This window comes from Loxodonta africana, chromosome 4, assembly GCF_030014295.1.
Source record: "Loxodonta africana isolate mLoxAfr1 chromosome 4, mLoxAfr1.hap2, whole genome shotgun sequence".
Taxonomy (NCBI): Eukaryota; Metazoa; Chordata; class Mammalia; order Proboscidea; family Elephantidae; genus Loxodonta; species Loxodonta africana.
Window position 1 is genome coordinate 91744259 of NC_087345.1, and position 12981 is coordinate 91757239.

The 12981-nt window shown below is 38.8% G+C and overlaps 1 protein-coding gene and 1 long non-coding RNA gene across 5 annotated transcripts in view; one reads left to right on the forward strand and one right to left on the reverse strand.

The window, feature by feature from the left end:
- Window positions 1–9350, reverse strand: part of LOC111748119 (uncharacterized) — a 38750-nt gene extending 29400 nt beyond the window's left edge. The window contains exons 1-3 of one of the 2 annotated variants that reach the window (XR_002784068.2): window positions 9143–9350; window positions 7113–7218; window positions 4478–6998 (exon numbers count right to left, since the gene is read on the reverse strand). This is a non-coding gene — a long non-coding RNA (uncharacterized LOC111748119). Of the gene's footprint in view, window positions 1–4477; window positions 6999–7112; window positions 7219–9142 lie in introns of those variants that run through there. The other variant, XR_010321856.1, reaches the window with a different exon arrangement.
- A 135-nt stretch (window positions 9351–9485) lies between these two features.
- LIMA1 (LIM domain and actin binding 1) overlaps window positions 9486–12981 on the forward strand; it is a 101157-nt gene continuing 97661 nt past the window's right edge. For 2 of the 3 annotated variants that reach the window (XM_003405774.4, XM_023556195.2), the window contains exon 1: window positions 9486–9596. The gene's annotated coding sequence lies outside the window, so the exon portion shown is untranslated. Of the gene's footprint in view, window positions 9597–9971; window positions 10139–12981 lie in introns of those variants that run through there. The other variant, XM_064284240.1, reaches the window with a different exon arrangement.

Consider the following 12981-nt stretch of genomic DNA (forward strand, 5'->3'; position numbering starts at 1 on the left):
AGACCCACATGAATATATTCATTTGATTTTCAACAAAGGGGCCAGAGTAATTCAATGGGGAAATGATAGACTTTTCAACAAATGGTGCTGACACACCAGATATCTATATGGAAAAACCTTAACCTTTACCTCACACCATATGCCATAAGTTAATAAAATGAATCATAGACCCAAATTATAAAACTTCTAAAAGAAAACACAGGAGAAAATCTCTGTAATCTTGGGTTGGAGAAAGATTTCTTAGGATACAAAAAGCACAAGCCGTAAAAAGAGAGGAAAAAAGATAAATCAGACTTCATCAAAATTTAAAACTTAATATACCCATTTAAAGCTTTTCATTTCAACTAAACCTTAGTGTATCATATGATGACAAACGCTTTCTTGGTTTTTAAGATGATTTTCCCTGATTTCTCTCTACACCTAACTTAAAGTAATAGTCGTGCCATTTAGCATCCTGGAAAATTATGTGTAACATAATGAAGACTCTGTTGTTCTTACTTTTTACATTCTCCCAAGGCAATCTCATCCTTTCCAGGGCCTTAGCTACCATCTATAGCTGGATGCAGATCCAGTATTTCCTGAGGCCTGAAGCTAACAACAGGGGAATCCCTCTTAAGAAAATTAACATAGCTCCTCAAATAAAGGATTTTTAGGACTTATCTCTGGGTCTTGAAAGGGACCTTTGCACTGTTGGCGGTTCGGACATGACTGAGCATGTCTGGCCAATTACTGGGATAATCTGATAGGCCTCTAAGTACACCTGGCCTGTGGAGCCTCCTAGGAGACATCTCATCCTAATGAAGCCACTCCAAAAGAGGAAAACAACCGTGAGCTGAATCCAGTGCACAGTCCAGGCCAATGGGCACATGCTGGGCCCTTGAGAGACAAAGAAATGCTAAGTGAAAATGAAGAGTTTTTCACTGGAAATTCTGTAAAACATTGCTGCCCAGATAGTATTGCTTTGGGACCTTTCTAACAGAAGGCAAAGGCATCCTCTACCTTGCAACAGACTACTGGGCAGATTTGATACAAGGTCTCTAGAATATCTGTGGTGATACAAAGTAGAGCAATGGAAATTGTGGAGAGACAATGGTAACCAACAGAGCCTATGGAACATCATCAGCATACCCAGCAGAGAACCCCGAGTCGAGTGGAGGAACTGGGGACTGGCAGAGGCCATTATGCCTGGTACAGGAGCAGCAACACTTAATAGCACTGCGGTTCATGAAGGAGTAACAGCTGATTTGTTTAGAACAAATGTGAAACATCCCTTGAAGATGCCTAGAAACATTTGCTCAGGACTTGGTACAGGGATAGAAATTCTCCAAGTGTTGGTGGGGATAATGAGCAGTGATATTTATATTATGACTTGCTAAGATGATCTCGGAAACCCTGGTGGCATAGTGGCTAAGAGCTATGGCTGCTAACCAAAAGGCTGGCAGTTCAAATCCACCAGGCGTTCCTTGGAAACCCTATGGGGGCAGTTCTACTCTGTCCCTCAGGGTTGCTATGAGTTGGAATCAACTCAACAGCAAAGGGTTGGGTTGGTTGGTTAAGATGATCTCAGTTGTAAACACATAAACAGCTTGGTCCACTTATTGCTTTTATCAACCGTAACCAATTGTTTATAAAATAAAGGCAGTGGGTTTTGGGTTACTATTAAAATGCTTCCCTTTCTTAAAATCATATATATATATGATAAAATCATATACATATATATCGCCGGTATCAAATTGACGGCAACGAGTTTGGTTTTTAAATACATAAATATATATACAATATTTTATATATAGTTTATATTATATAATTATAATTATATAATATAATTACAATTTCTCCACAGGAGAAAGATGTGTCAATCTATTTCCATAAAGATTACAGCCTTGGAAACCCTATCAGGTTGTTCTTAAAAGGGCTAAATGTTCAAGGCAGACTTTTTTTTACTAGTTAAACTAAATTGTTTCATTTTAAGATGACTTCAGGGGATATTTTTGGTCTAAGGCTTAAAGATTATCTCAGGGAAATAGTTTCAGGGGTTCATCCAACCTCCATGGCTCCAGAAAGTACAGATTCCATGAGAATTTGAAATTCTGTTCTGCATTTCCCTACATTTTATCAGGATTCTTCTACAGAATCTTTGAGCAAAATGTTTAGCAATGGTAGCCTGGTACCATCCATCGATTTCTTCTGGTCTCATGGCAAACGAGGCAGTAGTTCATGGAGGCAATTAGCCACACATTCCATTTCTTCCTTCTAATCCTGATTCAAGGACCTCTGGCATCGCAGTGATTAAGCACTTGGCTGATAACCAAAAGGTCGGCAGTTTGAATGTACCAGCTGCTCCACGGTAGAAAGATGTGGCAGTCTTCTACAGTTTTAGAAACCCTATAGGCAGTTCTACTCTGTCCTATAGGGTCACTATAAGTCAGAATCAACTCAAGACAACAGGTATTCCTGACTTTCCTCATTCCCCTGTTGCTCCAGATGACTAGAGACCAGTTGTACCTTAGAAGGCTGCTTGCTAGCTTTTAAGATCCCAGTCACTACACAATGAACTGGAAAATAAAACAGAAACACTAAAAACAATATTAGGCCAATTAACTGGGATCACATAATGCTTTTAGCTGAATTCTTGTATTGACGGGCAACCCGTGGTTGGAATTCAACCATCATTTGACAATCCCAATCTGCTCTTTTTTCAATAAATTTATGGTCATTAAATCTGGTATGTGATCTACTATTAAACTACCAATTCTCACTCTTGTATAAATTAGATTCATTAAACTGAAACCACTTTCAGCTTTTGCACTACTGATTGCAACAGGGCTATCTTCTAAGCTCTTTGTATAAATGCAGGGATTGAAACATTGTTTTGATTCTACCTTATTGTCTACAAAATCCTGAAAATCATTCAAATCAATTTTTCACTTAAATGATACTTTTTCTACCAGCTATCTATGGTGAAGTTAGTCATTCGCAAGACAAAGTAGATAACTGTAATAAATCAAAATAATTAAAAATGTTTTAAATGTTTCTGCTTAGTAACAGATGTAAAGTCATTATTTCTTAGTAACATTCCTAAGAAGGGCTTTAAATTGTTTTTATTAAATGGGATATCTTTATAAATTTATCTGACTAAATAAAATCTTCAATTTAAGATTCAGGCTTTCCAATACCACTCTAAATTTTTCAAAGCTTTTATGGTACATTTGATTAATTTTTGTGCTTTCTGAATGCTAGCTGATCTTGACTGCAATGCAATTGAAAGTAATGAAAATTCCTCAAGAATGTCAATCATTAAAGCAAAGTCTTGCATAAAAGTAATGTTATTAATCTTTCTTTGTCAAGCCTGAATAAAAAGAATGAGAAAAATGCATATAATGCAGGATACATGTGCCATATAGCAGTAGCAATTTACAAATTATTTGCCACTCACCTTATCTTAGTACTTGATCATTTTTAACAATTTTAAGTTCTTTAGCTACAATTTCTAGCTCAGTTTTGTTTTTATTTTATTGTGGAGAAAACATACAAGACATATGCCATCTCAACAATTTCTATATGTAAAATTCAGTGACACTGATTATATTCAAGTTGTTCAACCATTCTCTCTATCCTTTTCCAAATCATTCCACCACCATTAATATAAACTCAATGCCCCCTAAACAAAAACGTCCCCTATACTCCTCCCTCCCACTCCTGGTAACCACTAATAATCTTTGGTTTCTATAAAATCAAAAAAACCAAATCCCGTCGAGTTGATTCTGACTCATAGCAACCCTCCAGGACAGAGTAGAATTGCCCCATTGGGTTTCCAAGGAACACTTGGTGGATTTGAACCACCAACCTTTTGGTTAACAGCTGTAGCTCTTAACCACTATGCCACCAGGGTTTCTATATATTTGCTTATTTCATGTAAGTGAGATCATCAGTATTTGTCGTTTTCTAACTGACTGACTTTGCTTAGCATGTTTTCAAGGTTCATCCATGTTGTGGCATGCACCAGGACTTCATTTTTCTTTATGGCTTAGTAGTATTCCATTGTTTGTACCTAACACATTTTATCTATTCATCAGTTGATGGATAGTTCATTTTTTTCCACCTCTTGGCTATTGTGAAAAGTGCTGAAGTAAATCATTGGGATGGAAACCCCAGGGATGTAGTGGTTAAGTGCTATGGCTGCCAACCAAAAAGGTCAGCAGTTCAAATCCACCAGGCACTACTTGGGAATTCTATGGAGCAGTTCTACTCTGTTCTATAGCGTCGCTATGAGTTGGAATCGATTTGAAGGCAACAGGTTTGGTTTAGGTTTTAAACATTGGGATACAGGTTTCTGTCTGCATTCTTGTCTTCACTTTTGGATATATCCTAGTATTGGGATTGCTGAGTATTAAGGATTGAATCGTGTCTCGAAAAATATACGTCAGAATCGTAACCCCTGGGAATAGGGTTTCCTTTGTTATGGTAATGAGAGTATAGCATTGGGGTGTTTTAAGCCAATCACTCTTGAGATATAAAAGGAGCAAATTAAGCACAGAAGCAAGCAAGCACAAGTGCCACGTAGAGATCACCAAGGAACTGAGGAAGAAAAGCTGAAAGAGAAAATTATTTTTTCCCAGGACGGGGAGACTTCCTTTAGAGCCGGCGCCCTGAATTTGGACTTCTAGCCTTCTAAACTGCGATGAAATAAGTTTCTGTGCATAAAGCCACCCACTTGTATTTCTGTTACAGCAGCACTAAGAAACTAAAACACTGGGTCATATGGTAGTACTTCTATGTTCAATTTTTTGAGGAACTGCCAAACTGTTTTCTACGGTGGCTGTACCATTTCACATTCCCACTGGCAATGGATGAGGGTTCCAGTTTCTCCACAACCTCACCAACCCCCACTGTTTTCCATTCTTTTTAAATCATTGCCATTCTAATAGGGGTGAGGTGGTATCCATTCAGTTTTATTTTTATTAGATTGGTGGTAAATAGAATACATTTTATCTGGAATATTTTTAAATGAATGACTTATTTCAGACATTGAACTGCAATCAATAATTTAAACTGTGCCAAATGATGACCTTAGGAAAATTTTCTAACAATTTTGTAGCTACTTCAGACTTCCTTCCCAGTACTGTAGAAGCATGATTTGAACAAAACGCTTTTGAATATTCATTAGTAAAGCCACGATCATTGAAAGTAGACAATGAAGTAATGGAAATACATTCTGTTGTAGCTGACACCGAGATTTTTTTAGAAGAACAAATACCATTACCAGTACAGAAGCAGATTGAACTGTGCACTGGAGATAAATTCCTATATGCTTTTCCTCAAAAGTATAGATGTTTCATCAATTATGACACAGAGTTTGGTATTCTCTTCTATAATACTCTTAAATATCTTCATATTAATTTCTTTTGTAATATGTGCTGTTATTTGTATCACGTATATAAATCATTACCTATATTTACTCCATTTTTCTCTTTTAACACCATTGTCCCCCTCACTATCACTATTATATTTTACTAAACTATAAAAAAAAAACTATAAACAGTACTAAAAACTTTTATGATATGAAAAGCAGTTACTGATGCTACTTATGTATAACCAACACCTCATGGGATTTGTTTTCTTGGTTGAAAGGTTTAGGGTCATGGTTTCTTGGGGCATTTCATTCAATTGGCCTAATACTGTTCTTAGTGTTTCTGTTCTACCTCCTAGTTCACTGTGTACTGTCTGGGGTCTTAAAAGTTTGTAAGCAGCCATCCAAGGTGCAACAATTGGGGTCTATTCATCTGGAGCAGCAGAGAAATGGGACAGCCAGGTGGAGAAGGAACTAGACTCCAAGTCTGATTGTCTTCATTAACAACTGTCACCTTTGCCAGGAGACCTGAAGAGAGCTGGATGGTGCTCAGCTACCATTACTGAACATTTTTGATCAAACATTCTATAGCAGAATCCTGACTAAAAGGTGGAAACTGAAGAATTAAGTTTTTAATTCTCACAGAATCCAGATTTCTGGGTTCCATGGAGGTTGAGGTGACCCGCCCTAGCTATCCTCCTGAAATAATCTTTGAACCTTGAGCCTTGAGAAAACTGGCTTAAGTCAAACAATAGCCTAGGTTAATCAGTAAAAGAATGTTTTGCCTGGGGTATTGTGCTCTTTTGAAGAATTATCTATGTGCAGCTTCAACAACAGAAACTCCAAAGCTCAAACTAGAGCTGTGTGTTAGGGTAAACCAGTAATTACCCGAATGGTTTTTCAAGATAATGTTGCGTGTCCATGGGTTATTATGTAAACATTGTTCTGACCTGGTTTCCATGGCAATGTATAATTACTTGCAATAAACTGGAGTATAAGCATCTGTAAAAGATTTTTTTTCTTTGAATTATTCTGACTCCCTAGTTAAAATGTTACCCTGATTTGCAAACTGCATATTAAACACCTAAAAAAACCTTTTATGATAGCATCGATATTTTTATTATTTAGATTATACACTAACTTGTAAATTGAGTCGCTAGTTGATTTTTCTAACAAATCTTTATTTTTAGTACAGTCTTAAGAAACATTATGTTCTCTAATTTTTTTTTTTCACAGAGAAGTCTGCCTAGTAGTTTCATTAGTGTCATTTGGGGCTACTAAATATGTTCTCCATTACTTGGACACACCAGTGTGCTTTTTCTGCTGTCACTCCTAAATGCTGAACTATCAAACAGTCTTTACATCCCAATTTACATTTTTTTATTTCAAGCCATTTGTTCTGTTCTGTAAATGTAAATGTGTGTTTTTCTTTCTAATAACCCGGAAGCACAAGATTACCTACTTCTTCCTCTGATGAACTTGATTTTTTTCAAGGATTGGCCATTTAACAATTTTGAAATTTGTTTCCATTAGCTTAGATGCCCCATAATTTTCATTCCTGTCATTATTTTCTGTGTCTGTTTTCACCTTCTTCAGATAAGAAGTTTAATAAATCACTCTGCCACTTTGGCATTTTAGGGATCAAAATCTGAAAAATAATTTTGTTATGTTAGTAAAATTCATAATACCATTTGGGGGTTAACAAAAATTTTTGTTGATTTTTACATAATTTCAGGAATAATATGAATTTTAATCCACTTACCTTGTTTTCCAGTTTATGCTGTACCTTCAGTGTGACTTACAACTTCTTCCAAAATCGATTATCAGTTTTGACAATTCTTTTTCCAACAATCTGTCACAAAATCAGGCTATAAGTAAATATAAATAAATGTTTGATTACTACTTGATTCAGCAAAAAAGCCACTCACATCATTGCCAAAGGCATGCAGCTCAGACATAATTATTAGTCGATATTTTTATTTATGTTAGCAATTAAGACAAAAGTGAAACAATAAAGAAGTATGTTGGAACTTCACTAATTTGACAATGACATGAGCAATTACTTTGCTGAACAGAATAACAGTTTTGTACTATTGGAAGAAAACTTCCTCACTATTTTTTGCTATTCACAATGTAAAGACCACTGACAACACACTTTTAAGTTTAACTCACATTATTAACATTCTCTCCACCAGCTGGTTGCCTGTTTTTGTAAATAAAGCTTTACTGGATCCATTTTTTTTATATGGCTGCTTTCATGCTACAACGAAAGAGCTGAGTAGTTGTGACAGAGACCTTACCTCCTGCAAAGCCTGAAATATTTACTGTATGGCTATTTACACAAAAAGTGTGCTGACATTTCATCTAGAAAGTCTACAAAACAATCAATCGAGGCCCGATTTGTAGCATTTGCCAATTTCCACAGTGTGAATACTTCTACTACATGGCCAATTTCATGCTACTTGTGTGTCGTCTCTGAACACAGAATTGTGAAGAGATGCAAACCACATTATACAGTATTTCCACGATCCAGATACAATAGACATAAATAACCTCAAGAGCAGAGTTACTGGTAAAATGAAGTAAAAAAAAAATTATGAACTGATGAGCTTTGAATATTTATTACCTTTGCTCTTAATATAATTTATTTAATTGTAGGTTTATATAACAATCTTTAATATCCTGAAAACTTGGCAATCAGCCCTGCAAACTGGTAAGAACCAGCTGCAGCATACTATAACCTCTATTTTCAAAAAGGCACTAAGGGGTATCTGGGAGAGCAAGTAATTTGTCAGTTTCGTAAGTGGATGAGTCAAGGTTCAGATCTAGGTCCAAACCCTAATCTAGGTTAGGCTTCTTAGTCTCCAAAGCATCCTATTAACTTGATTTAAAAAAAAAAAAAAAAACACTGAAAGACATATATCCAGGGAACTCAACACATAAGGGAAGGCACTTTCTAAACTGCCATCCTATATTGCTATTACAGGCTGTTTTACATTTCCATGTGCTCTCAGTTTTGCTAGGGTCTTGATGACAGATCAAACCCATTGCCCTCCAGTTGACTGTGACTCACAGTGACTCTGTAGGACAGAGTAGAACTGCCTCACTGGGTTTCCAAGGCTGTAAATCTTTATGGAAGCAAACTGCCACATCTTTCTCCCCTTCAGCGGCTTGGGGAGTTCGAAGTGCCAACCTTTCTGTTAGCGGCCCAGCGCTTAACCACAGGGTTCCTCTGATGCCAGGTACCTATCCAGAAATCAGTCTAGGCTGGATATTTGAAGGAAGCAGAGAACATCTAGCTGCCCTATTCGTCATCTGCTGTTGGAAATTTCTGTCCTCAAAAACTTGCCTCAACTACTTTAAAAGTGCATAATGCATAAGCTTATCACCACCAGTGCTTTAGCATACTGGTATATCCAGTGCATGCATTCTGAAAACCATCAGAAAACTTGTGGCCTGAAACCCTACTATCCTTGGGGTACAGGAAAGGGCTATCAAACAGCACTTGCTGAAACCCATGAATCGGGGCAGGGATTCAGAGTCAGGAAGGCCAAGAGTTAGGCCTCTCACTGAGGTTCTCTAAACCTTTGCACAGCAAGATACAGCTCCTATCCTGCGGGTAGGGATAATTACGGACATAGCTGTCCAACTCCTTCATTTCGTTTGGGGAAACGCATATCCTGTGGTGAAACGACTTGATCAGAGTCCAGGGGGCAAGCGAGGACTAATTTACAGCTCTTTTCACTACGCCACATGGTCTCGTCCGAAACGCCCTCCCTACCCAGCACTTACTCCAAAAGCGCCAGGAACTTAACTGGGGGCTGGCCTACAGTTGAATAAACCTCCCAGATGCTCCAAACTGCGGTACCCCTGAGTGAGAGGGGTAAACGCCAAAGCAGAAAAGCAAGGCAAAGAAAATCTCCAAGAGGCAGGCTAGACCCGGGTGGAGGCAGCCACGCCCGTCACCACGCAAGCGCCGCACCTCTCCGAGAAACGCGAGCATCCGGGAGGGCAGCGTACGCTGCCGGCGGCGCGCACGCTGGCCCTGAGGCTGCCCAGGAGGCGGGCTGGCGTGCGCGCCCCCGCGGCGGTGGGCGGGTCCGGGGCGGGGCCCTGAGTCTGGCTGGGGCGGGGCCGCAGGAGCTGTAGGTGTAGCAGCTTTGGCCGCGACAGGTGCGCCAGGCAGAGTGCCCAGGACCCGCGGCAGGGCTGGTTGCAGCGCAGAGAAAAGCCGGCTTTTAGCCAGGTAAGGGCCTTCTTTCTCCACACCCTCCACAGTCGGAGAGTGTGCGGGGAACCCGGCTTCCCTCCACACCCTCTTTCTCCCGCGATTTCTGGGGCGTGGGGAGTACATGGAGCGTGAGCCCCTCCTCTGGAGGGGGGCGGGGGCCAGGAGCCGCTGCTCGTCTGCTTTTTCCTGACTTCTGGGTACTATGCAGGGTGGATTAATTATGTAGGGCGAGCATTTGCTGCCTGAGGGCGGGAGCTGATAGGACCCCCTCTTCACCAACCGGGAACACTCCTTTGTAACCGTATACTTTTTTGGTGAGGTGAAGGAAGGGGGCAGTTCATCAAAATTCAGAATACCTTCCCAGGAAAATATTCTAATATTCAGCTACTTCTTTCCATTCTTCATTTGCAGCCATTCTCACCCTCTTCGATTTTTCTCTCCTTCCATTTCACCAATTGCACCTTGTTTAAGACACTTGCACCTTTTTGAGGTTTGAGAATATAGCAGTCCTCGAATCGCTTTTGAACATATATCGCTGGCACCTGTCACCGCCATACGTAAGTGTTAACATAAGGTAACTGTACACCCTTGACTACACCTACTAAAGGTTGAAGTTGTAGGTGCTAGGAGCAAACCATCTGGCACCCTCCCTTGCCTCTTTAGTGGTGCTTACAACCAGTTTAGCTGATCCTGGTGAGAGACATTTGAACCACTATTGTCCTGCACCTAATTCCCAGCTTTAAAACGCCTGCCTAATCCAGATGGTTCTGTTGACTTTTGAAGTTAGTCAAAGGTACTTAAGGAGTTATCATTCTTTAAGACAATGCCCCCTTGGGAGAGAGGTCCTCATTAAGTTATTCTTTCTTTTGCTCTTGATTTAAGTGATTAAATGAAATATTTTTATCTGCATAATAACTCATACTATTCACAAGTGATAAATGTTTTGGTAACCATGAAATAACGTTTTCTTCTGAGGTCTGATATAGACACAGAAGAAGATGATCCTCAATAAACACATTCTTTATCTTATTGTGTAGTTACAGCCTGTATGAAGGAAGATCAGATTTTAGGCAGACCTACAGAAAGTTATAATGTTGGCAGGATGGAGGGTAAAAATATAGTGTGTATGTATGCATATATACATTTCCTTGCTTTGCACTGACAGAACAATACATAACATGGTACTAGGTAATTAACTTTAGGAACTTATTAGCTGGGCAAAACATTTATTGAATGCCTCCATGGTGTCAGTGATTCTGTGGATTGAAAATTCCAAGTGTCCCTACCCTAAAAGAGCTTGAAATCAAAGGGGTAGGCACATCCACAGATCTAACTTACAGTGTTAGTGAGGTGAGTGCTATACTAGAGGTCTGCCTGGTGTCCAATAGGATCAGAGACAATACAGAATATAGTTGTTTTCTTCTCTCTATTCTGTTTTGCTTTTCTTTAAAAACAATTTAAACACAAAAACAAACTGAGTGATAGTGAGTTACTCTCTTTGGTCCATGTATTTGCATCACTTTTATATTTCTTACTTTGTCTTCTGCCAACTCTATGGTCTTTTAAAGATGGGTTTAGACCCCGTCATTAGTTCTGTGCCAGCCCAATAAACAGTATCACAGTTCTGTTTTAGGCCCAGAAGTGTTGTTATCAGGTAGTCCCTGAACTGTGAAGCATCTGGGAAGAGAACAGTCTATTGGTATCATTAGCAAAGCAGTGCCATTTTGTAAAAATTGCTTCGTTGTGTAACTTTGTTTAACTTGGTGCACTCAAGCTTTGTTCCAGACTGTGCCTAAAGGTGGGGTGGCCAAATTTCAACCTTTTAATAATTTATCCTAAGAAGAGAAATCTTGAGAAGTGAAAACAATTCTATTAGCAGCACATCTTGGTGACAGGTGATATTTTTTCCTGCAAAGATGCCCTCAAAATGTTTCTCTTTTTAGTGAGGTAGTGTGGATAGGTTGGTGGGTGAGGAAAGGATCAGAAGTGTTTGAAGATTCTTTGCAATCAGCATTTTGGTGATCTGAAGTCTCTTGTAGTCTTGAGTGCCCTTCATGTAACTGCAGGCTTTTGTTAATTGCCTACTGTATGCCAGGCAGTATTCTAGAAGATGAATATGGCATGGTCCCTTCTGTATGATTATTTCTTCATTTTTTTAGTAGAGCTTCTGAGTTAATAATACAGATAAATGGTGTTTTTTTTTTTTTTTGTAATTTGAGTAATGATACTTAATGAATACAATTCTTTGGCATTGCTTATCTCCTTTCTGTTTACACTCCAGGGCAATGGTCTCCACCAGGAATTTTTGGAAAAGTAGCAAGTGTATTTGTATGTATTTAGGGTATCTACAATGATTATGTTGTTTTCTTAGAATGTTTTCAAAAACAGTTTTAAGTAATTGTTTCTCCTACTTACGGTTTCAAATTCTTTACTTCCTCCAGTATTTTTCACCTATCAACTGTTCATAAGAGACATATGTATCACACAGAAAAGAATTTTGAGAGTGTAGGAGATCTTTAGAAATCTTTGTCATAAAAGACCACCTAGACATAAATTTAGAGAATTTGTCATTAAGTTGACAGCAAAACTATTCTTCAGGCTTTCTTATATGTATATACTCCGAGATAGGTGACTTTCATTTAGATTGAAATTGTACACTTTCAGCAGATAGGAAAATATGTAACTTGGTTCCTAAGTCTAGAATTTCTGTAAGAAAAGACCGTGTTTTTTAGGTTGTTATCATCTTTCCCTGTATGTTCTTTGATATGAAGTTAAAGTACTTCATTTTGGATTGTGTACAGTAATCTCCAGGTGATGTTAAATTACTTAACACAGACTCTCAAGGTTCTTTAGTAACAAATGAGTGGGTGTAAATTAAGTAGTTTCTACTTGATGATTAGAAACCCTGGTGACATAGTGGTTAAGTGCTACAGCTGCTAACCAAAAGGGTGGCAGTTCATATCCACTAGGCACTCCTTGGAAACTCTATGGGGGCAGTTCTACCCTGTCCTATAGGGTTGCTATGAGTCGAAATCAACTTGGCGGCGATGGGTTTGATTTTGGTTTACTTAATGATTGTGGAATTGAGATTTTATGGTAAATCGTACTCTTGGTAGGACCATGTTATTGTTGTTTTTAGGTAGATTCCAAGCAGTAGATTCCGACTCATAGTGACCCCATGTGACAGAGTAGAACTGCCCCACAGAGTTTTCTAGGTTGTAATCTTTATGGAAGCAGATCGCCAGGTCTTTCTCCTGCAGAGCTGCAGGATGGGTTTGAACTGCCATGTTTTTGTGCAGCAGTCCAGTGCTCAACCCTTATGCTGGACCTTAGTGATATGTTTGTTCTGTGGCTGGATACAAAGTCCTTGAGACTCAGTTAAATTATTGTACTAATGCAG